This window comes from Elephantulus edwardii, unplaced genomic scaffold (assembly GCF_000299155.1).
Source record: "Elephantulus edwardii isolate Elephantulus edwardi_28Jun2011 unplaced genomic scaffold, EleEdw1.0 scaffold00062, whole genome shotgun sequence".
In the NCBI taxonomy this organism is placed as follows: Eukaryota; Metazoa; Chordata; class Mammalia; order Macroscelidea; family Macroscelididae; genus Elephantulus; species Elephantulus edwardii.
In genome coordinates, this window is record NW_006399812.1 from 12,569,825 (window position 1) to 12,593,871 (window position 24,047).

Genomic DNA, 24,047 nt, shown 5'->3' on the forward strand with positions numbered 1-24,047 from the left:
CCAAGATCCATCTAACATCAGCAACAATATCCCTAGTACCACGACCCTTTCTAAACCCAGCCTGGACTTCTGGCAGTTCTCTGCTGATGTGCTGTTCTAATCGTTTCTGGATGATCTTCAGTAGAATCTTGCAAATAACAGTATAAGGGTGAAATGTAAAAAAAAAAAAAAATCTCCCTACGGGTGGGGAAAAAGCCTTTTGAAGGGACTTCCAAGGACAAATCTGGGATTATTTGCATACAAACCCAAATCATAATAGAAAATAAGCATGACCTACTGATGAACTAAGAATCCACATCATATGGAATAAATAAATAGAAAAGGAAGTGTATTGTGTCCTTATATTAGGAAGGCAATTAACAAAGGTAGAAGGGATAAAAATGAGAAAGACTACATTTTCACAATAATGTTGTTATGAGACATGGAGGCAGCACTGACTCCTGACTGGACACCAAGCAGGGTTTCAGAGGCTGCAAATCACACAAGAAGAGACTGTCCATCCTTCTCCCTTGGAGTGCTTGGTGGATTCAAGCCTCCCGCCTTTGTGGTGACAGTACAATTTCTTACCCACTAGGTCACAAGAGCTCCATGTTTTACAGTAGTCATCATAATAACCATGGCAGCAATCGTCACACATGGATGGCAAAAGCAATGCGAAGTTTGGGGCATAATAAGATCTTTACAAAGACTGAACTATCTCCAGTGTCGGCTCAGCGGTAGAATCCTCACCTTCTACGCATAAAACCTGAGTTTAATTCTTGGCCAATGCAACTGAAGCACAGTCACTACTTGTCTATCAGGGAGGGTTTGTGTATTGCTGTGAGGATAAATAGGATTCATGAGACATTACAGACTAAGATAGAGTAGGGAGAAAGGGCTGCTGATCTATGTCTGGAAATTAATCAGTGATCTCTTTTTGGGTCACAATTATTCCTAGCTCAAAACTCTGTGGGGTTGCCATGAGCCAGTGACTAACTTATTTCTCAGAATCCATTCATAGCTGGTCCTCAGAGGCTGTAAATCACACAGGAGGAGACTGCCCATCTTTTACCCTCAGAGTATCTGGGGGATTTTAACTGCCTAAGTTTGAGTGAGCAGAGCAACACTTTACCCACTAGGCTACCAGGACTCCCTAATAGCCTATCGGAGAGCAGCTAATGACAAAATTATCTTCCACAAAATAAAACTTTTAAAAAAATATTCCATAAAACAACACCTAAAAAAACTAACTAAAAATGGGAAAATCTGGCAGCCCTGTTGTAACCAAGTGATCCAAGCACACATTGCCAATAATGGGAGAACTAGCCATTCTCTGTCTTCTGATAGGAAATACCAAAAACAAGATACTACCTATAGAGAAGTTCTCTCATTCTAAAACATCAGACATACCCGTGTGGAGGCCATTCTCCGAAGTAACTGGTCTGTAGTCCTTAAACATGTCAATGTCACAGACACAAAGGATGGCTCAGGAACTGGCTCTTATTAACAGAGGTCAAGGAGAAGTAAAGGTACCACGGGATTTGTTCACATTTGGCCTAATTTGAATAAGATCTGTAGACTAGACAATAGTGCTACATCAATACTAATTTCATGAAGGTCCTTGTTTATAACAAATACACACTGAAATAGTTGAAAGTAAAAGAGTGTCATGTCTGCAACTTAATACTCAAATAGTTTAGGAAAGATTAAAATTCATGAGAGAGAGAGAGAGAACATGTGGAAAGAGAAAGAAGGAGCGAGTAAGAGAAAAAGCAGAGTAAAATATTGCAAAATGATAACAACTCGAGACTCTAATAAAGGGAATATGTGAATTCTTGAAATTTTTCCAAAGCCTAAAATGACAAACTTAAAAGAAATGACAAATTTCTTTCTAAATGATGTAGACAAAACAACTGCAGGAGACATCAAGGACTCCTCTTAGGGTAAATCGTTCAGCAAATATTGCAGTAAAGTTAGAGAAACAAAAGGCTCAAGAAGTTTTGTCCACAGGCTAGTCAAGTGAGAGATTGGAGAATATGAATCCACTAAGCTTCCATTTCTGTGACTATTAATTCTAAATCCCAAGGGCGTTGTGGGGTGGGGGGCATGAGATGGTGCACGGAGAGCAGTAGGCACTCTGCCAGGATCTCACTGAGACACCTTCACATATATCAACTTTGACTAGTTTCAACTTTCAGTCCCCCAAGCATCACAGATACAGGATAAAGAATGAGGTTTTAAACAATCTACCCAACAACAACAACAACAGCTCACTGGAATTTAGCAGGACTCACCCTAGGCAGGTATGTCACTGTCAGGTGTCAGCTTGAATAGCTTCTGCATGAATAAGGTTACAATTTTAAAACAAATCATTCTCCGCGAAGAGGGCATAGGGAAGCTAGTATCAATATATTCAGAGACGCAGCTCTGAAATTCACCAGCTTCTCCAGGACGTGCTCACATGGCTTTGGGGGCTGAGAAGGAAAACCAGGATAATTGTAGGCTGCTTCAGCCACTGGCACTAAGGAACAGGCAGGTCAGCAGATTATCTCACCTGCAGTGTCAGCTGAATGGGGCCTGACCAGGGTACAGTACCTGGAGGCAATAGTTTTCAAACTTCAGAGAGAGAGTGAGAGTGAGAGAAAGAGACAGTATGTATGAGAAAGATGGGCAATCTCTTCCCGTGTGATTAAACTTGCCTCTGAAAATCTGCTGGAGGGTCACCTCTGGATCAGTTCAAACTCGACAGTACACAACAATAACAAAATATATATGTGTGTGCGCATGTAAGTATGTACGTATGCATATGTATATTTTCATATATGTCTAAGGGAGTTCTGGTGACCTAGTGGTAAGCAGCTTTGCAATCAATTCAAAAGCACACAATTTAAATACACCACTGCTCCATGATGAGCTACAAGTCAGTTTTGACACAACTATAAATAACAAACAAGCAAAACAGTATACACACATACACATATATACACACACATACATGCAGAGAGCTCTGGTGTCCTAGTGCTAAGAAGCTGTGCTGTAATCCCAATGGCATAACAGTTTGAGGCCACCAGATGCTCTGTGCGAGGATGGCACTCTTTTCCCATGCGATTAACTGCCTCTGAAAACCCGCTGGAGGGAAGGCTATGAGTAGATTCTGAATTGGTATTACATTGACACCTATATACACACATGAGATAGATATATAGATAAATTGCTTATCCTTCTCCCACTGAGCAGCAGGTGGATTTGAACTGCATGCCCTCGGGATTGCAGCACAACTTCTTACCATTAGGCCACTGGAGCTCCGTGTGTGTGTGTGTGGTAAGGTTCTTTTGAGTTGAGTACAACTCATAGCGACCCTATGAACAAAAGATCTGAACCCAGTCCTGTCCTACGCCATCCTCACACTTCCTGACACACAAGAGCCCACTGCAGCAGTCACCGTATCAAATCCACCTGGCTGAGGGTCTTCCTCTCCTTTGCTGCCCTACACCCTTTCCAACATCATGCCCCTCTCCAAGGGATAGCCCCTTCCAGCAACATGTCCAAACTATGTGAGGTGAAGCCTCATCATCCTTACATCCAAAGAGCATGCTGGCTACACCCTCTCCAAGACATAACTATTCATTCTCTTGGCCGTCCATGGTGCTCTTCTCCAACACCACAACACCACAGCTCAAAGGCATCAATTCTTTTTCTGTCATCCTTAATCATTGTCCAGCTCTCAGAGAGAGAGAGAGACAGAGACAGAGAGACAGAGTGTGTGTATATATATGTATAATGTATATACACATACACACATTTTCTCATATATGTAGTCATTGCTAGTTAGCGCAGAGTTAATTCTGGTTCATGCAATCCCTTGACTGAGGAGTAGAACTTCTCCATAGGGTTTTCCTGGCTATGACCTTTGAAAAGCAGATTACGAGGCCTGGATTTTAAGGCACCTCTGGGTGGGTTCACACTGCCGACCTTTTGACTAGTAATTGAGTGCTTACTGTTTGTCACACTCAAGGACTCATATAGGATCCCTAGTGGTAAAGTGGTTAAGCTTTCAACTGCTAACTGCAAAGCCAGTGGTTTGAACTCACTTAACTGCTCTACGGAACAAAATGAGGCTGCCTGTGTCTATAAATATATATTAAAAAGACAAAAAACAAATCTAATCACAGTAATATAACTCCACCCACATCCCACCCCCCCCACACACACACACACAAATCAAAGCCAATAACATTGAGTCAGTTTTAACTGACTGGTTTCTGAGGCTATAAATCTTTACACAAGGATACTATCCATCTTTCTAGCAGCTAGTGGATTTGAAATGCTGACCTTATGGTTAATAGTGAACGTTTCACATTACAGCACCAGGGTAATCTTTCTATAAAGATTAACGCCTAGGAACTCCCACAGCCAGTTCTATTTGGTCACTATGTGTGGCAACCAAGTCCATCGCTCTGGATTTGGTTTTAGAATAGGAATCTTTAAAATATAAGTAGAATTGAATTCCTGGGGCGATTCAAGTTCTTTGTTTTAATTTTTTTTTAAATTTTATATTAGCTTGCTTACAAAGTCCATATACATTGTGTTTCAAAGTATTCTTCATTCACATTGTGTTTCATACAATCATTCCCTAGCATTACAACAGCTACAACAAATGGATGTTTGGCAAAATAGGGTCAGAACACCGGCAGATCAGGAGAGAGGGAGGGTCCAGAGATAAAGTCAGGAAGGGAGAGGGTCATTCTGGCTGCCTTTTGCCCTGGCTCTGTAACTTTGGACAGTGACATAACGTCCTGAAGCCCAACATCACGACTCACAGATGAAGTAAAGTTAGTGTGCCCATCTGGAGTCATCCCAAGATTTTAGATAAAGTGCAGCTTCCTAGAAGACACACAGGGTCAAGAGCCAGTAGCAAAGGCTGTGATAATTGTGGTCATTAGCTTTCCAGACGTTACGATCCAGGGAGCATCGTCCCTGCAATTCTGACTCCCCAGATCTCAGCAAAGAGGTTGGTGCTGTCACCACAGCCAGAGCGTTGGCTCCGTGCACACCAGGTGCGAGGCACATGTTCATGGCATGTTGATTGACTGAAGGCTTGGACAAGCATTTCCAAATCTTTCTGAAACCTTAAAGACACTGGAGGAAATTCTTCTAATAAGTTATCTCAGAAAATAGATCTTCAAACACCCTTGCATGCAGGCCTCCTCCCTTACCTGCAGCAAGACATCGTATTACCCTCGAGTCTAAATCATCTTTTCCCTTTTGCGCTGCGAAAATCTTCCCTGACAGCTAACAGAACATCCTCTCCGTCTAATTGTTGGTTTACCGCTCACAAATGCCGCTGGATCTCCCCATCTCTAATCCTCACCTGCTCATTCATTAGCTATCAAGTGTGGCTTTTTGGAACAATTATATTCTGTCCTACTGTCAGCTCGCTTCGTGCAGGTAGAGGATACATCCCGACTCCTTACACAGGATGTAAATTATTGCTGGCATACCAGTACCTGAAGAATGATTACACCCAGCACACAGTTAAATAATGGATGCTTAGCACGGCGCATTGTAATAAGCAAAAGATATGAAATAGCTACTATTCTAAGAGGAATATGCTAAGTATTTTTTTATAATAAAAAATCATTTGGGGAAAAGACAGGCTTTTGAATCATGGGCTCCAGAAGAGACACCCCATGTGTCAGCTTATTTTCAGAACTCAGCACTAATATCTGTGAAATGGGACAACAGTCACATCCTTCAGTGAGTTTGGCACATAGTAGGTGCTGGGAGGTGGCAGGGGCTGTTTGTTACATGACTCATGGTCAAGACTGACCAAGTGAGGAGCAGAGTGCAGCTGCTTCTTCCAATGACTGAACTAGCTGGAGCTGTCTACTACCTGGGCTGTAGGTGACCAGGTTCAGTATCTGACCACAGGAAGGGCAGACAAATAGAAGAAATAGAAGTCAAGTCTCTGGACACATCCTCAGTGCTGACATCGGACAGTGGGGGCCCTGAGCCCCACATTTTAGAAGGCACTTATCTGAGCTTCATTAGAAAGTAAAGAGTGGAGGCTTGGACCAAGAGACATGTTGTCTGTCTAGGGTCAGCATCCTTATTATTTCAGGCCAAGTTTCCTATTACTGGAACTTGGCCCGACTTAAATACCCTAATCTCAATCCCAGGTCCTGAGTGAGTCTCACATCCAGGCCTGTTCTGCTGAACATAAGCCGTATCATTAAACCCAAGGAAGGTTGTTTGAGGAGTGAGAGAATGTGGATGCAGCTTGTATGTACAGATGGGGATCACCCAGTACAGGAGTGGAGCAGGCAGTGGGAAGGAGAGTCCACAGGTGCCTGGTGGCAGAGAGGGCCTTTGTACCTGTGACTGGATTCAGGGTCCACTCGAAGAGTTCAGAATGATCTCTTCATCTTGAGATCTTTAATTAAAACAAAAGCAATTATTTTCATTAAAACTTAAAAGCAACTTTATTTTCCAAATAAAGTCAACTTCATGGACTCTGGACTGTAGGATATAGACATACTCATCTGAGGCCATCAAGCTCTGGTGGTTTAGTAAAACAGAGTTGTGCTGCCAATCCAAAGGCACACGGTTCAACTCCAGCAGCTGCTCTGTGGGAGAAAGGTAGACAGTCTCCTCCCATGCCTCTGAAAACCTACTGGAGGGTCAGCTGTGAGTCGGTTCTGAACCAACAGTACGTAAAAACACTCAGCCCATTAACACGTCCCCATCAGGACTCACAAGAAATACAACAAAGCCTCACTCTCACAGTTGTGGGGAAGGTTCAACAGGACAATGTCTTTCAGCTGAACTCACTGTAGCCAAGTTGATTCTGGCTCATAGTGAACCACTATTGGGATTCTGATGCCGTAAAACTTCAGAAGAGGAGACCGCCTACTCTTCTCTCACAGAATGGATTTGAACTTCTGACCTTTCAGGAATGCAACATGTAACATACCATGCCACCAGCACCAGCACCCCTATATGTACTTGTATTGTTATGTATGATGGAGTTGTAGCCAACTCATAGCTGACCCTCCAGAAAGTTGAGTTTGAGGTGGCAGCGTAAGTACTAAGCCATCAGACCTCCTTCCATATGTCTGTCTGTCTGTCTGTCTCTCTCTCTCTCTCTCTCTCTCTCACACACACACACACACACACACACGGTTTAAGGGAAAGAAGCAGACTATGAGGGTTTTCACATTGTCTTAACTCATCGCTGTCAAGTTGATTCCAATTCAAGTTTTCAAGGGCATAAACCTTTTCAGGAAGACGCTACCGCATCTTTCTCCCATGTAGTGACTAGTGGATTTGAACCGCTGATCTTTCAGTTAGCAGCCCAACATGCTTTGAATTGTGCCACCAGGGCTCCCTAATGTCTTGGTGCACTCTAAGTACTCACTTGTCAATTTGGTAGAAACAACCCCTCGAAGTGAGGACCCCCCCAGGTTACACAGGACACAGTGATGGAAGCCCCCAAACTGGTGCTCACGGGACAGTGACAGACAGGGTCAACTGAGGGACTCAAATACCATTGCAGACTGCCTCCCTCGTCCTGGCACCCTAGGTCACGGCTTGTGAATGCCGAGGCTTAGCCAACATGCATGGGTTTGGGGGAGAGCGATTTGCTGGCGCTCCAGATGTAGTGCCCTCGGTTAAACTGTTTGTAGGAGAGTTCTAGTGAGGGGACTGTCCTGCAGAAAGGACACGAGCACGCAGAGGCATACATCCAAGGACGACCACTGCAGCATGGCTTAAAAAGCACAGAAAACTAGAAATAAGAAGAAAGGAGAGAGGAGAGCAGGAACAGAAGGAAATGAGTGAAGTAAAAAATAGAATATCTTGACTGGAGTAAAGCCTGAAGGTCTCAGCTGAAGCTGCATCCACACCCTAAGCACCTCCAGAGTCAGCGGGACAGACAGGAAGGGCCCCAAGACACGCATGTCACCAACCGCACAGGTGAACTCACTCATCTCACTGCCACTGAGTCAGTCCCAACTCAAAGCAACGCTCCATCAGGTTTCCAGAGCTGGAAGTTATGAGAGGAGGAGACTGCTCATCCTTCTAAGTCAGTCACTGGTGGATTCGAACCATCCGAGCTGTATGGTCAGCTGTGCAACCTATCGAGGACTATTCCACCAGAGCTCCCTGCATGGATCCCACTTTCATGGAAATGCCATGTCTGCACGTGTGCCCAAATAAACACATGTGGGGGGTGCTCTTGCAAGCACATGTAGAAGGAGAAGAGACACCCCACCATCTGCCTTCAGGCAGGGAAGGAGAATGAAGACGGGATTAGGGTCCACTCTCCTCTCATAATGGGTGGATGCAGCAAGATGAAAAGGTTCTTAGTAGCTTCATTTCAAAATTAAATTCACCTTCCCGTGCATATCTGCAGGGGATTTATCTGCTCAGGGACAGGGATCACAGGACAGCTGTTGTGGCCAAGGAATTCCAGGCCTTCTCTGAGCACCATGCTGCAGCCTCACTCTGTGGCCCACTCTGTGGCCTCTCATTCTATGGGAGCTGGTCAGGGAGGTCTCCTGGGAACTTGGTGGCTTTGCATGGAAGAATGAGTGACCACTGGCCAGCTGGACTCCTGAGACACACTGGGAAATTCCACCTGGCTCAGTGTCCCCAGGACACCCCCTAACACAAAGATAAAGCAGATGCCATGTAGGTCATGCCTGATGAGGAGTTTGGGGACCAGGGCCCTGTAGTGGGGTGCATGTTCTCTAGGGCTAGCCCCAGCGAGGCTCACTGAGGAGATGGGATGAACACCCTCCCCCAGCAGGGCTGCACAGGTGCAGTGAAACTATGATATGCTGGGAACCGAGCCCCATGCTGGGCGGTGGGGCAGCTCTGCGCCAATCCCTGGGGCTGAAACCTAAAACACGCAGAGGCCGGCTCCCAACAGGAGCGCCAGCTTTCATATTTCTACTTCTTTGTTTTTTTTCCACAATGGATGCATTTCTGAGCTCCCGCCTTTGTAAAAAGATACTGTGCGGGGAGGCAGGAGGTTTTTAAGCTGTGTCAGAGTCTCCACTTTCCCACATTTTGGAGGAGCAGGGTTCAAGTTCTAGTTCTTTCTCATCTGGCCTGAGGCATCTCGCCTCTCTGCGCTCCAGCCTGTTCTGTGAGTCCACCATCGCACGTTCCAGAGCTGGGGAGAGCAGAGTAGACTACCTGTGCGCAGTTGGTGGAGAGGTCGCAAAGGCCGACAGGATAAGGAACCCTAAAGAAATGAAAGTCCCAGAGGAATGTCTTTATTCTCTCTCCCTAGAGAAGCTGAGGTGAGGCCTGCCTGGTGGCTCAGCCAACCAGAGTGAAAAGTCACTTTCAATGCACTCAAAAAGAATTTTTTTTTCTGAGGGACACTGGCCCCATTTCTTCCCAGCTTGGAGAAATGCTGAACTCCCTCTCCTGAGGCAGGTCCCAGGGTCCTCATCCCGGGAGAAAGAGAAAGAATGTGCTTTGACTTCTACATTTTCCTGATGAGTTGATATTTTAATCCCCAGGAAACTCCAACAGGAGCTCTCTGTACAGTGGGGGTGATGGCTAATCCATACAGCACACACCTGGAGTGGGAAGTGATTTAGAAGAATGCCACTCCCTTTCCCCAAACACCAACACACACACATACACACGCAGTGAGGAGGGAGCTGTGCCCTCCAGCCCTCGCTATCCTGCCACTCCCTTTGCGTCCTGTATTTGATGAGATACAGAAAATGTAGGAAACCCCAACCGTGTGGACCCTGCAACGCCAGGGTCTCCTCATCACCACAAAATAAAGGCGCCCAAATGTGTCCTCATTGAAGGCTTAGGGGACTAAACTCCTCTGACAATTACAACTGGGACCACTTCTAACCACTCTAGGAACTGAGCCCTTTCCTTGAAGCTTGGAAGGGCCACATCTGGAGCATGTCCACGTCTCCTCTCAAGCACCACACCCTCCCCCATCACCACAGCTACTCCGCTCACAGTGGTGGGTGTCTGGGTCTTGCTTCCACGGTTGGAACACCCCTCCTGTGAGAGTCACTGAGGGCTCCCTAGATTCTGGGCACCCTCACTCAAGGCCAGCACAGCTATGAATGGTGGACAGAGGGACTCTGTACCTTACCCTCTGCATGCTGCCTATAGTCAATGGACTCAGGTCACTGAAAGTTTGAAAGTTCAAGTTCATAGACACGTGCCTTAGAAGAAAGGCCAGCTGATTGACTTCTGCAAACCCAGTCACTAATCAGCCTCTGGCAGACATGATGGACCATGAATTAGAGTCAACTGAAGGGCAACTGCAGTGGATCCTGGGATGTGTCATTGCTTCTTAAGGAGTGCGTTGGCCCAGCCCTGACATGATGGAATGATGTGCCCACCACCCCATGCGTGCCCAGGTCATGCCAGGCATCAGCCAGGGGCTGGGCTTTGGGAGATGAGGAAAGAGGCACTGCCTCTGCCCAGTCTTAGGAAGAAGCCTAGTTTGTATCCTCATAATAGGTTGTGAGAGTGCCTAGAGTTGGGATGACCACCCTGTTCTCAGGGGAACAGGGACAGGCATAGGGACTGGAGGAGGAAAGAGGGGTGGGAAGTCCAGGTTTAGGGGTGATCAAGCCTGAATGTATGGTCATTCTCCATCACCAAAGGCATATTCAGTCTCCCCAAGGATCGGTTTCCCCTCCTGTGTACTGACATTGTGAAAATGACACCCACCTGAGAGGATGCTGGGACTCCAGAGCGATGACGCATGCAGAGTGATTCTCCCAGCCTGACTCATTGAAACCCCTCTTGGAAGCCTGGTCTTCAGCTTCAGGTCCTCCTTCACTTCTCAGCAGATCCTTATCTATCCCAAGCGCGCCAGCCTCTCTGACTCTGCGCCAGGCCTTGTGTTGGATTCTAGCAGGGAGAGAGGAAAGAGGAAGTGCCCCTGGTGCTCTGAGGCCAGGGCAGAGACTCACCTGTAAGCTGATTGCAGCACAAAGCAGTGACAGATGTTTGCCAGGGGCCTTGGGAGTGACTGTCTGTGCCTGGGGGGATCCCCGGGGCACTGAGTCAGGCAGATCCGCAGGAGTGCTGTAACAGACAAATCAGCCAGGTTCCAGGCATGCTGCTTCATTCCGGGTGATGCATCCCTTCACGTTCAGCGCCCTCGTTGTTCTTTAGTGACCCATGTGTGCTAGGCACAGAGATGCCCCTCAACCTTGTTCTCAAAAAACACAAACTCATTTCCACTGAGTTAGAACTGACTCATAGCAGACCCTCTGGGAGGCTATAAACCACATGGGAGGAGATTGACCCTCTTTTTCTCTTGGAACAGCTGGTAGATTCAAACTTCCCTCCTTTGGGTTGACAGCACAACTGCCTACCCACTAGGCCACCAGAGTGCAGAGCAAGTGACGGCAGGGGCCTGCGCCGCATGGGGGTTACTGCTCTGCAGGACTGCCTTCTGCCCCATCTCTGTCCTGAGGACCTTGGCTCCACTGGGACTCATCCTCCTGGGCAGACTGTCCATTCAAACATCCTACTAGCGGCAGCCAGCATGGCCCCAGGCACGTCATTGGTGGGCACTGTGGGCACTGGTTGACAGTCGTGTGTGGACAATCTGGGGCATGACAGGCGTGTGGCCTGTGGTGTGGGGAGTGGTGAAGTGGACTGGGCCAGGCAGGCAGCATCAGAGCTGGCACGCAGAGGTAGTAATGTTCAGGGTCAGGACCTCCTTTAGGGAGAACAGCATTGTAAACAGGAGGAGAGGTATGACCCCAGGTGGTGGTGTTGAAGGAGGTGGCCTATCGAGGGTGGTGAGAAAGATGGAAAAACTGAGGGGCAGTTTTATGCTAAGACCCAGGTATGGGTCTCTCAGAGCTAGGCTGGCAAACTCCCAGGAGCGCATCCCAGTGACTGTGCCAATGGACTCAAGTGTGTCAGAGGTGATGAGGATGACACAGGATGGTGCAGGGGTCAGAGTCATTGTTCATAGAGTCACTATGAGTTACAGTCAACTTGATGGCACCGAACAAGTGACACACAGTGTACATGTTGATGTCCACCCAGAGGAACCTTGAAAGAAAGGCCTGGAGACCCATTTTGAAAAATCAGCCATTGAAAACTTCATGGAGTGCAGTTCTCCTTGGACACGCAGAACGCAGCTGTGAGTAGGAACTGTCTCACTGGTCTGGTTCCTTTCGTGCACAGAAACTGAGCTTGATACAATCTGTAATAGTTTGCTTGAGAACGTTACCCTGGGAACAGTGGTGAGAGAGAGGAATGTAAAAGAGGCAACAAGGTTGAGCCAAAAGAAGGCTGTCTCATCAAGCTGGCCACTGCTGTGAGTGGCAGGGACTCCTCCCACCCGATGAATTGTCTCAGTCCCAGAACTGTTCACACAGGGGTAGAAAGGCTCCTCCCTCAGCAGTCAGAGTGGCCTCGGGAACTGCTCACCCCTGCTTAGGAGTGAGCTCCACAGGGTGCCCCAGGCTACAGCTTCAGACACATTTTCCAGGGAGCAAGTAGCTCCCAAGTGCATGCGAGATAAGTCTGGCTGGGTCCTCCTGGTCTTCCTAAGGGAAAGGCTGGGGAAGGAGTGGGGACTGAGAGTTCTACAGGGTGTCCTGTGGCTTTAGAGAAAAGGAAAAATCAACATTGATCGTTGGTTGCTTTGGGTCTTATTTCCCTAATAGCAGACTCAAAGTCAAGGGTGCAAGGACAGTGGATGATTTGGTCGGTGCAGGAAGACAGGTAGACACCAGAGAAGGGGGCACAGCCAACAGTGCCTGATTAGAGCTTCCAGTGAAAGGGGCCATCAGAGCGTATTCCCATGGGTGGGTGGCACCTCTCAGAACTAACCCACTGACTGGGAAGCAGCTGGTATTTCCACCCCAGTGCCTGAAACTCACTGACTGAGGGCACATCCCCAGCACCTCAGCTCTGCCATGTCATTTTTCTTCCGTTTGTGGTGTCCTGCCTGTTGCTTGTGGTGCTGGAAGCTCTGCCACTGGTTCTTCCAATGCCAACAAGTTCACCCACGGTGGACAGGCTTCATTGGATCTTCCAAACCAAGACAGATTGGGAAGGATGACTTGGAAATCTACTACCTAAAATTATCAAGTCACAACACAACATTGTCCAACTTGTTTGCTTTGGACCGAACATCTCATTTGTTGGAGGAGGACATCAAGTTTGGAAAAGGAGGTGGCCAGCAAAGGAGACCATGGGTGGGATGGAGCCACACAATAACTCAGGCGTGACCTATTGGACTCAGACACACTGGGGCTTGTGAGGAAGGCACAAGGCAGGGCAGCATTATTTCTACAGTGCACGAGGTCTTGAGTCAGAGTTGGCGGGGCAGTAGACCCAACCAGAGGCCAGAGTGGCTTTACGAGGTTCTGAGCAAAGCTCTCAGATACAGAAATATATATAGGCTCCAACTCATCTCCAAACCAAAAAACAAAACCCAATACCTTACAGTTAATTCCAACTCCTAACGACCCTGTAGGTGAGAGTAGAACAACTCCAGGGAGTTTCCAAGATTAAATATTTACCATAGTAGACGGACTCCACTCATGAAACAGCTGGGTTTGAACCGCCAACCTTTGGGTTAGGCAGCTAAGTTCTTTTAGCACTATATCACCAGGGTTCCTTGTCTCCCTTCTAGGGAACCAGAAAAGCATGGCAGCCTGTCATGGCAGCCAGGCTAGGACAGGCCACATGCAAGCCCCTGCAATAAGTCCCTACTCCGATAAACACTTGTTCTCATCAAGCACGTATATCCAGCCCTGGCCGTGCTGGCTGTCTCATCACAGGAGACATAAAATCAGCTCCATATTGATTTATCAGATGATGGTCTGTTTCTCTTCATGATACGCCAAGTTCCCAAGGAGAGAGATTTGATCTTACTGTTTTATCTCAAGCACCTAGATCAGCGCCTGGAATGTGAAACATCTGTTGAGTGAAGAAAGAATCATGAGCCTTTACAAAACTGTAGTTATGTGCCGTTGAGTCACCTGCGACTCATAGCGACTGTGTACAATAGCTCTGAAACCTGCTCTGTCCTGAGCCAGTTTCACTGACTCCAACACACCAGCCCCCATTGCCTCAGTCACTGTATAAATCCATTTCATCTGAGGTCTTCGTCTCCTGTGCTGTCCCTCCACCCTTCCGAGCATGACATCCTTCTCCAAGGACCAGTCCCTCCTGGCCACGTGTCCAAAGTATGTGGAATGTAGGTTCACAATCCTCGCCTCCAAGGAGAAACTTGGTTCCACCCTCTCCAAAACAGACTGATTTGTTTTCTTGGCAATCAATGGTATGTTCAAGACTCTTCTCCAGCACCACAACTCAAAGGCATTGATTCTTCCTCTGTCATCATTAGTCTTTGTCCAGCTCTCTAGTCATTTCAATTAATTTTGAGGGATCTAGGAAGAAAGACCTGGTAAACTACTTCTGAAAGATCCAAGAAGCCAAAACCACCACCATTCAGCTAATTATGACTTAACAGTGAGTGATCCTGTAAGACACACGGGAGCCTTGGTGGTGTAGTCTGTAGAGAGGAACGCTGTCAACCCAAAGGTGAGGCCTCTCTGAGGGTTCAAATCCACCAACTGCTCTGATGGAGAAAGAGAATTAAACTCCTTCCGTGCTATTTGCAGCTTCCAAAAACTCACCGGAAGGTCAACTTCCAGTCAGTTCAAACTCAATAGCCATGAGTGAGTTTGACAGAACAGACTACAAGTGCCCCACTGCGTTTCCATGCTGTAAGCCTTTACGGGAGCAGATGGCCTCATACTTCTCCCTCTAGGAAGTTTGGTGGATTTGAACCTCCAGCCTTCAAGTTAGCAGATGATTGCTTAAGCACTGTAAGACCAGGACACTCCCCCACCTCCAAAGACCACAACCATTGAAAACCCTAGAGGTCACCAAGGGTTGAAATCAATGTGACTTTTGCAAGTGGTTTTTGTTTTTGGTGTCACAACTTATGTTGAAAAGAGTGACCCTCTGCTTTCCTCTGGGTCTTAAGACTTGGCATTCTGAAGCTCTCACCAGAGGATCCGTTTGTGCTCAATCCCCGCTCTTTCCACTTGGGTGGGCGTCCTCTGTGCGTCCCTGCAGGTCTGGACTCCAGGCCCCAGGCCACGTCCTCCATCTCCTGCCAGCCCCTGGCTTTCCTTACACATAGTCTGCAGTGTAAAGTCGCAGCAGTCTTCAAAAGGTTAAAGCAGAGTGAACTGTTAATTTTAATGCTTTCTCTAAGCTTCAGTTTTAATAAGCGAAAATGATGTTCTTATTTGCAGTAAAGTGGTGTTATAAAATTCTGTCTGTCAAGCTCATTTTAAAACCATGGAAATAAATGATCTGACAAAATCAGGCTATTAGACAAGTGAGGAAGAGTGATTTCCATAAAAGTAGAGGAGCTGTTCCTTAATTTCACACTTGGTAGTCTTTTGGGTCGACTAAATTTTTAAATAAGTGATAAAATTATATTAGCGCAATTGCATTTTTATAGATTTTTTTGGTCATTGTACTCTTTTTCAATCCCTTTATTTTAACTCAAACTGTTCTGCTGAAAGGTTACTCTCAACTTATGTTACCTCGTAACCATCTCCGCCCACAGTGCAGCCCAAGGCTCACAAATCCTCAGACCTTCCTGGCAGGGCAGGCTCACAGCCCAGGACTGAATCAAGGCAGCTCTCTGCCAGGGGCTCTGACTTTGGTCGGCTGTCCCCAGGTCCAGGGCAGGGGTACCACATTCCCAAGTGCACCCTGTGAAACTGGGGATGTGCCTGTCTCTTGAGGTCTGAACTCAGAAGCAACAAGAGAGACAGCCACAGTGTACTTCAGGAAAGCTCAGTCTCTGTGGCTGGAACCTGGGTGTGGACACCATTTGTCAGGGTTAGAGGTGGAAATGGACACTGAAGCAGGGGAAGGAATGGCGGCCCTCACAGGTTTATTTGTGGTCATTCATGCGTCCCCAGGGGAGCTCTGGAGGCCTAGTGGCAAAAAGCTGCGCTGCAATCTGAAAAGCTCAAGGTTTGAGACCACCAGCTGCTCTTTGAGAGAAAGACGGGCAATCTCCTCCTGTGCATTTAACTGCCTCTGAAAACCCTCTAGAGGGCCACATGTGGGTCTGTTCCGACTCTATGGTACACAACAACAACATGCGTCCCCATAGGGTTTGACTCACAATCCAACAAAATGTTGCCCTGTGCCTGTCTTCGTATTTGTAGGTTTATTTGAGTTCACTGTTGCAGTCACTGAGGATCCTGAGGGCTGGGCTGAGGGCTCAGAGCACCGGACGCAGAGTCCACCCAGCCTCTCATGTGGGCTGACTACCAGTTTAGTAGGGACCTGGGTAAGTAAACACCCTTCTTAGTTCATTTGCAATAATTATCACTGAAGGCGTGAATCCTCAGGATGGATTTTCACCCTGTGCATAATTCTCCGTTTATTTTTCTGGAGCAGGGAAGCCCCAAACCTGCCCGAATCTGTTCACAACTGAAGCATTGGCCTGGGGTCACTCCCTTGCTGATGATTCTTCCATCTTATTCTGAGACTCAGACAACTCCTCCCAATGACTCCCAGGCGTGGATCGTCTTGCTTGCCCCCCCCCAACCTGAATTCTTGCCTGGGTCACTGTCACATTCACTCTTGTTGACCATGCCTGGCCATCTTTTGTCCTTGGTGGAAAGCAGGCAGAAGACACTGCGTTGAGAACGGCAAATGACTTCCCCACACAGTGGACTGACCAGGATTCAGAATACAGACCCAGGGGTAGGGGTGTGTGTGTGTGTGTGTGTGTGTGTGTGTGTGTGTGTGTGTGTGTGTGTGTGGTGTTCAAAGAGTTCAGGACACTGTGTCTCCCTAGAAGGTGTTAAGGGGCTCTGGCCAGCATCTGGCTCTCCAAGTGCCTCAGGTTTGAAGATATTTATCCTCCAAGATTTCTAGGAGGTAAGAGAATCATCAGAAGGGAGAGAAGAGCTCTGTGTCCTGCACCTTCTATGTAACAAGCACCGCTTTGGGCTGTGAGAAGGCATCTGCTATAGTTGTTAATTGTTGTCAAGTCGGTTTTGACTGACAGTGACCCAGTGCACAAGACAAAACTTTGTCCAGTCCAGTGCTGTTGGGCTTTGAGGTCACTGTTGCAGCCACTGTATAAGTGAGTGCAATCTGCCTACAAGGCACGTCTTCCAGCATGTTCTAATAGACAACATTCTGTTGTGCCCCATAGGGATTCTATTGCCTAATTTTCAGAAGATCACCAGACCTTTCTTTCTAGGCTTAGGCTGGAAGCTCCTCTGAAACCTGCCCACCAAGGGTGACCCTGTGGGCGGTACAAACTCTGACTGGAACAGCTTCCAGCATCATAGCAACACACCAGCCATGACAGTAGTGCCAGCTGACAGATGAATGGCAGAGTGACAAGGCGGGGCCTGTTTATTTTGACCTGAGGACCAGGGGTGCCACAGCCTTCTGCTCAAGGTAGAGAATCATCTTTTGTTTCAGAACTCCAGGTGGCAAAGAAAGTAAGAGGCAGTCTGTGTTAGCACCTAATAAGGAAGCAGCGAGATTGGGTGCAAAGGCTTCTCCGGTCCATTTGGGGAATCAGCTCACCTCACAAACTTGTTTGCTAATGCAGTAAATGTTTACACAGCACTTTCTGTGGACCAGGCACAGCCCTGACTCTGATAACAGAAGGCCCATTTCAAATACAGCGAGGGTGTTCCCTTTCACCCAGAAGGCTTTGCAAGTTGGTCTCTAGGTCCCGGGATGGCCATAGCAAGCTGGAAGTTAAACTCTCTGTGATTTGGTCTCCCCGTCTGTGCAATGCATGCTCACTGGGCTACAAGACCCCGAAAGCTTCGTAGGCATTCTACAGGCAAAACTCATGGGTGTCAAGAGACTGAAACGGGGCAGTGGTTAAATCATGGCTGTTAGCACACTTCCTCTGCCAGCACCAAATGGTCATCTGACATGCTAAAGAGCATCTTCCAAGCTCAGAAATCAAAATCACGTTCTTGTCGTCATCAGCTGTCAAGTTGGCCCCAGTTCACAGTGTGACCTCATGCACAATAGAAAGAAATCCAGCCCTGTGCTTCACCATTCCCATGCCTGGTTTCAGACCAGACCCACACAGCTTCGCTGGCCAATTTTTAAAAGCTGATAACCAGGTCTTTCTTTCTCATTTATGTTAGTATGAAATCTGATCAGAATGTAGCAACACACGAGTCTCCAGAGGCTGACAAGTGGTGGCAGCACATGAAGCAGATTGGCCGAGAATCAAACCCTGGTCTCCAGCATGGAGGTGAGAGTACAGCTGAGCTGAAGGGAACATTAAAGGGCCTGATGTTTGATGTTTCCTGGAACCAAAGAGGAAGTGTCTGATACTGGAAGCCCGAAGGGTGGCCTTGGAGGGGCGGGGCTGCCTCTCCCAAGGAAGGAATAAAGACGAAGTCCAAATTAGTCATGTTGTATTACTTCTTTTTATGGCAATGCTCTGAAAGTCTGCAAATGTCAGCATGTTAATTTACTGTCACTCAGTGATATTATTTCATCCTTTCAAAAATGTGTTTCTTGCATTTTCAGTAGCATACTCCAAGTGTTCTCCATCTCGAAGTTTCTATAGATAGTGTGACTACTTTCACTCTGACCGTTGCCAAAATGTAGAAATTCATCGTCGACTGCAGCCCCATATACATTAAGAGTGGAGTTGGGGACTCGGGTTTCCTGAGTACAAAAACTGGGGGAGAGGCCTGATTTTTCTCTTTGTGCTCGCTCCATCACCTCTTGTCCTCCTAAAGTGCTCTGTAGTTTCTCTCTCCAGGAACATGTGAAGATAAATTTAATAGAGAAATTTCAACCAATCCGTCAAGGCTGAGTTTGTATATGAAGTCTGAACCCTCCTGGTCTCCGAACCCAGCCCGCCCCCTCCCCGAATGCTTCTCCCATGGTGGCAAACTTATTTCAAAAATTCTGATGAAACACTTTGTAAATTTTGTTATTCTGTGATGATAATAAATCATTATAGCCTTAAACACTTCTCTAGCTTGGAGCCTCAGTCACAAATTATCTTGTCATTCTGACCAAAACATTCTCCAAAAAAGCTTGACAAGTGCTAAAACCCAGAACATGAAACCATGTGTTGTTGTGAAAGCAAGATTCAGAAATGTCAATTAATTAGATTAAGAGGCTACTTTTAGCTTTACTCGTGTTGCCAAATAACCCTTAAAATATGCATAGCAATGGAAATCTACCTCTGAGATACAGTACTTCTGTGCTGAAAGAAGACAATGGGTCGGACTAATGGACAGAATTATTGTATCTGTCAGTCAGCTTGAGAGAATGATCTAGAAGCAAATGTCTTGCTTCTTTTTCCACAGTGTAGCTTCATGAGCTGGAGAGATTCTGCCATTTATGAATTCAAGTAGCTCCCCCTCCCCTTAGAAATCATATACAGATCGAGAAGCGGGAGTTAAGTTCTTTCGTATGTTTTTACTAGTAAGATGGATTTTTAATGTCTTTCTGTATTTTTTCTAAATTTCCATTTGCATTTTGAAGTTCACTTTGGGGAAAAAAACCCCCACAACATTGTGGAGAAATTATTGAAATGTTTTTTTATCCCTGTTTCTTGAAAATCTTATCTTTAAATAATCTATAGCCTCAATTTTATTTATGCCATAAACCGTTCCTATATTTTAATGGTCTGTTTGCTTTAAAAGGGGTTGTTGGTTTTAATAGCCCAGTTACTATCTTTGTAAACTAAACTCCTTCTGACGAAATTCTAGCAGATCATCTCTGCCTGTGTGCAGAAGGCACATTCCAACCCCTGAAAAGGAGATTTGAGCCAAATAAATGTTCTGCCCAAATTAAAATACATAAAATGAATAGTTAACTCGGACAAGAGCTGATGGACGGAGCAGTTGGGCTGCGGACATGTGGGTGTTGGGCAAGCTGGCTGCCAGGGAGGCCTCAAGAGAGAAAACCCAAATTAAATTAATTTCCTGTAACCCCCTCTCTGTCCATTCCATGGGACTAATTGATTGCAGTGTTGGCATGGACGTCTCCGGCAGGACGGGTGGCATTCCAAGGGGTGGCAAGAGGCCATCACCCTTCCTCTAGGGCCCAACAACGAGAGTTTCAGAATTTGGGCCCCTTGGCCCAGTCATGGTCTGGGGACCCACCCCTAGAAGCTCTCTTGGGGAGGGGGATTGGACACATGCTGGCAAGCTCCTGTGGCTCATACACTCACTTCGATTCTGTGAGAATCCCAGTGAGTTCCAAGAGCAATTGTTCTGACAGGTGTTTTAGTACAGGAAGGGGCAACTCTAGACCCTACAAAAGAGTGAGTGGAGAGTGTTGAGGAAGAGAAGGTGTGCACAGTTATGAAGGGAAGTCCCTCTCTTCTAGGTTTTTATGATCTCTCTCACACGTGGCAGCAAATGTGAGACCTGAGAAACCCATGACAACCGGCTGCCCACTCTGAACACTCTCCAGGGCTGTCCATCTTGCTGGTCAGAGCACTTCCTGTGGGAGGGGACTGTGAGGAGCTATTTCCTGTATGACATCATTGTGTGCAGGGCTTAAAGGAGAGGGTGCAGGTGGGGCTCGGTGGCCAGCGGCCAAGTTCCAGTGTCCCACATTTCCTGGGGGGTGTCCCCCAATTACTCTATTTCCTATCCTTCTTTGCCAGTCGGACTGCTTCTAGCCTGCAATGAGGCAATTAATGAGCTGTACAGAAGCCCTACATTATCTCTGGAACTAGATGGGTAATAAACACATAAATAAGTAAATAATTAAATAATGAAATAAAATAAAACGGATGAGTGAGGTATCCAGGACTACTGGGTGAGGCACACTGGGGATGAGAAGGGGGAGGCCCGGGTTCCCCACCAAGGGCCGTCCCACAGCCTGGTTGGGAGATCTGGGGTCTGGAGCTGGATGCTCTCACTTTGGATAAATGCCCAGAGGGGTGAGGTGGGGAGCACGGCTGGTTTACGGGAGCACGGTGGCAGGCACTGCCGGTTCTTCCTCTTTCCCCCTCATTCTCATTAACTCCACACATGCGTCCTAACACAAGCCCTCTGCCTGGTGTCTCTGTGCCCTGGGAGCATGCCCAGCCCCTGTGCCAGCAAGCAGGAGAAAGTCAGCAGTGAAGGCTCCTCGTTCCTTTACCCAAAAGGGGGGCTACATAGAGGTTTCCCCTGCACAGCCTCCTGGAGAGTCTCAGAGGGAGTGATCCCCGAGGACCCACGTTGCAGCCGGCTCCTGAATGCACTGGGGTTGGGATTCCCCCCCCCCCCACCTCCCCCATGCCCTTCTCTCTAGCACTCCTTCAGACCATTTGCTTTCTGGGATAACCTGTCACATAAACTGCTCCCCCTCCTATCCTCACCCCCAGGTCTGCTTCCTGGGGGAGCCCAGCCTCCACGGCACAGAGGGAGCAGCAGGGACGGCGGCCAAGCAGTGTGCGGTGCCCCATCTAAACGGGGCAGCTGCTACTCAGCTTTAGGCACCTGCTGTCATATAGGAATGCAGCATCTAGAGATGCCAGATAGCCAACTGTTGTACGAAATCTCCCAGTTTTCAAAGGCTGGCAGTGAAGGGAAGTTTCAAAAAACCAAAAAATCTGTAGGTCATATTTAATTCACATTTACCTGCCACCTGTGCCAGGTAAATATTCACTGCGCAGCACAGGTGCCGAAGGGATGGGGTCCAAGGATGAAGGGGACTTGTCTCTTTCTAGGAAGTTCTGGTCTAAAATTACACCACGGGGGTAGGGAATAGGAACACAAAGGACCAGAGATGCCCACCTCCCCACTAGGATGCTGAGCGGAGAGCTCCTGGGAGGTCAGTCGCATTTGTACTGTCCCACTGGTGAACTGACAGTATAAGGAGGAGACGCTTCTCATCAGAGAAGCTGCTTTTGGCGGCCTGCTTCCCCATCAGGTTTCTCTCTGCTCCCTCTCAGGAAACGGAGACATTTTCACCAGGGAAGCCACCCCTTGAGGGATATGAGATGTTAACACTGGGACTCCCCTCCCCACTGGGACAACTGGAGCCAGGCATTACTCAAGCTAACACAGACGAGCACGTAACAAAACTTGACCTGTGCTCTCCATTTCCCAAACTGGAGCTTTGCCTGATTTCATGTGGGGTACAGAGGCCTGAGATTCTGGGATGAAGGCTGGCTCAGGAGTGGGTGCACAACCTGATCCTGGCAGTGAGTACCTACCCTGGACTCTGGCTGTAACCACTATGAGAGAAGCTCTTTGTCTGGAACGGTATCGCAGGGGCAAAGGACCTGATGATGCAGCAGAGACAGCGTTCTGAGAAGTGAGAGAGGCATAGGATCTTGGTGACACCACCACAGCCAGCTATGCCAGAAGTCACATATCACTGGCCTTCAGTTATGTCAAAGTTCCTGTCTATGCTGACACATAGGGAGCCACTGGTGGCGTAGTCCATAGAGAGTTGTTCTGCTAATCAAAAAGCCATGCTTTTCTGGTGGTTCAAATCCACCCTCTGCTTCAAGGAATAAAGTTGTTGTTGTTAATTGCCTTTGAGTCTAGCACTACTCATAGCGACCCCATGAACAAAAGGCCTGAAACCCCTCTACAACTATCAACATTTATCAATGTTCACAGAGTTTACGGAAGCATGCTGTTTAGAAAGTGGATTCCACTCTTGCTTCCAAATTTAGCACCATCTCCTACCATGTGATTTTCAGCCTTGAGAATCTTCTAGAAGGGTCAGTTACGAGTTGGAATCGACTCAACAGGAAGAAGGGGGCGGGGGAGGGGAGAGGGAGAAGGAGAGAGAGGTAGAGAGGGAGGGGAGGGGAGGGAAGGGAGAGGGAGAAGAGGGAGGGGGGAGAGGGAGGGAAAGGAGAGAGGGAGAGGGAGGGGAGTGATGGGAGAAAAGAGTGAGAGAGAGGGAGAGGAGGAAGAGGAAGAAGAGGAAGAAGAAGAAGAAGAAGAGAGATATGAGAGACATGTTGAAGCTTTGGAACTATATAAGGAAGGTTTTGCCAATCACTGCTGACAGCAATCTTGACGAGCATACCTCTATGAGATGTTCTGGAAGGCGGTGGAGAGCAGGCGTCGGCTAACATTAGTCTTGGGAGTCCATGACCCTTAAGACCATAAGCAAAATTATGTACCTCCTCACAAGCCTTTTCTCCTAAAGAAAGAGTTGGCATTTCTCAAAAGAATCTGCTATCTATAAAAGGTTGAGACGATATAGTATATAGATCTAGGAAGAACCCCAACATGAGAAACACCGCAAGCGAAGAAAACACACAACTCATTGAAATAGACAGGACGCTGTGGTGGTGTGCATTTGGCAGGTGTGCCTCCATATAAGACAGGCTGTGCTTGGTCTTACCATCTCAGATCATGGCCAGAAGCAATGCCAACTGACTAAGCCTTCAGGTGGTTTCACACCAAGGCGCAGAGCCTTTGTCCCTTGTAATCTCAAATCCTAGCTGTATTTCAAGACCCAGCCTAGTCTCTGCCTTGTTCAAGAAGCAACTCCTCTCTACATCACTTCAGGTCTCACCATTTGAATGTTCTAATTCCACTCTTCATTTGCTGCCAATCTTGTTCTTATTTTCTACTTATTTTATTTTCTTATTTTCTTGTTCTACTTTGTCATTGCTAGTTTGCCTCATCCGGACATCTCATTTGTCCAGATTGACTCTGAACTCTTTAAAGGCTGGGGTGCACCTGACGCACTGTTCTTCTCACCCCACGTGCTGTTGGCACAGGGTGGGTCAGGAAACTTGACAGTCTTATAGTGCAGTTCCGAGAGAGGAGAACCCCTCCTCCTAGAAACTGTCGAGTTTGAAGAGATCTCATCAGTGTTCCTGTCCCTTGCCTTGGCACTCAGAAAGCCCTTAGACCATCTCTCAGGACAAAATCATAGGGCACCATGTGTAGAAGTTCTAACTACTCCTGCCGAAACGGGCCATAGTAGACTCCAGAAAGTCCCTGGAGACCCTTCACTTCCCACTCTTCCAGGATTTTGGAGGTTTCTCCGCCCTCCTCCCAGGCAAATCTTTTCCATAGAAC